General features: G+C 30.9%; 1 protein-coding gene across 1 annotated transcript in view; it reads left to right on the top strand.

Annotated features, from left to right (window-relative positions):
• Positions 1 to 1,223, top strand: part of LOC106471190 (growth factor receptor-bound protein 14-like) — a 16,569-nt gene that overhangs the window by 9,998 nt on the left and 5,348 nt on the right. The window lies entirely within an intron of this gene.

Here is a 1,223-nt window from a genome sequence, read left to right as displayed (position 1 = left end):
GACCCAACTACTTTCTATGTACTGGCTGCTCATCATATACTAACTCACCCATCCACAGTGCCATATTTTGTTAAAAGCTTTTTGTACAACTGATGTGTAAAAAACAAATTTTCTTTAATTTAACCTTTCAAAATTGGGTGCTCATTATATTCAGGCAAATATGGTAATTGTTTTCTTGATCTTGTGTCATGTGAAAACTGCACATATGCAGAATAAATGATAAATTTAGAATAAATAATATAACACACGAAGATAGAAATGCATGGTACATTAATGTACTACATATATAAGAATATATGTAGTCTTAGTCTAATAAATGTTCATTATTGCATTAAACATTAGTATGTGATTAGTTATTCAAAGTGTCCAATTAAATTAATAAGGTCTAAGAACTGTGAAATGGAGTGGGAAATGTTTATCTAGACTTCAACACTCAGATTTCGGTTTAAAAACGAACGTTGTGTGTGTGGGTTCACATTTCAGAGGTTTTAGCACTCAAAGCCCAGCTTGTATGTGTAGATCTTTGACTTGATACCAGTAAGTTCAAGTGAAAATCACTTCCTTCCCAGTTGACTTGTTTTTCAGTATAATATTTTAGACCAAATTTCTTTTTTTCTTAAATAAAACCAAGTTAATGCTTGACTCATGTTTTCAATTTTCAGAAAAAGCTCGCTTCCAATCAAATCTCACAGTCTTCAACACACTCAACTTATGAATTTGGTGTTCATACTGTTCAGCCATGGTTTTATACTGGAATGTCGAGAGATGAGTCAACTCTGTATTGAATAGTTTATAAATACAATAAACAACTATCGATGAACTAAACACTTTTGGAAATCTTTCATTGAAATTTTTTTACATGTCGACTTTACAAATTTTATTGAAAAGCTTATACATGGTAATACACTAAGTTAATCATTCATCTACGTGGTAATACACTAAGTTGATCATTCATTTATGTGGTAATACACCAAGTTAATCATTCATCTACATGGTAATACACTAAGTTAATCATTCATCTACGTGGTAATACACCAAGTTAATCATTCATCTACATGGTAATACACTAAGTTAATCATTCATCTACGTGTTAATACACCAAGTTAATCATTCATCTACGTGGTAATACACCAAGTTAATCAATCATCTACGTGGTAATACACCAAGTTAATCATTCATCTACATGGTAATACACTAAGTTAATCAATCATCTACGTGGTAAT

This window comes from Limulus polyphemus, unplaced genomic scaffold (genome assembly GCF_000517525.1).
Source record: "Limulus polyphemus unplaced genomic scaffold, Limulus_polyphemus-2.1.2 Scaffold4463, whole genome shotgun sequence".
Lineage (NCBI taxonomy): Eukaryota > Metazoa > Arthropoda > Merostomata > Xiphosura > Limulidae > Limulus > Limulus polyphemus.
This window is presented reverse-complemented; position numbering and strand designations above follow the sequence as displayed.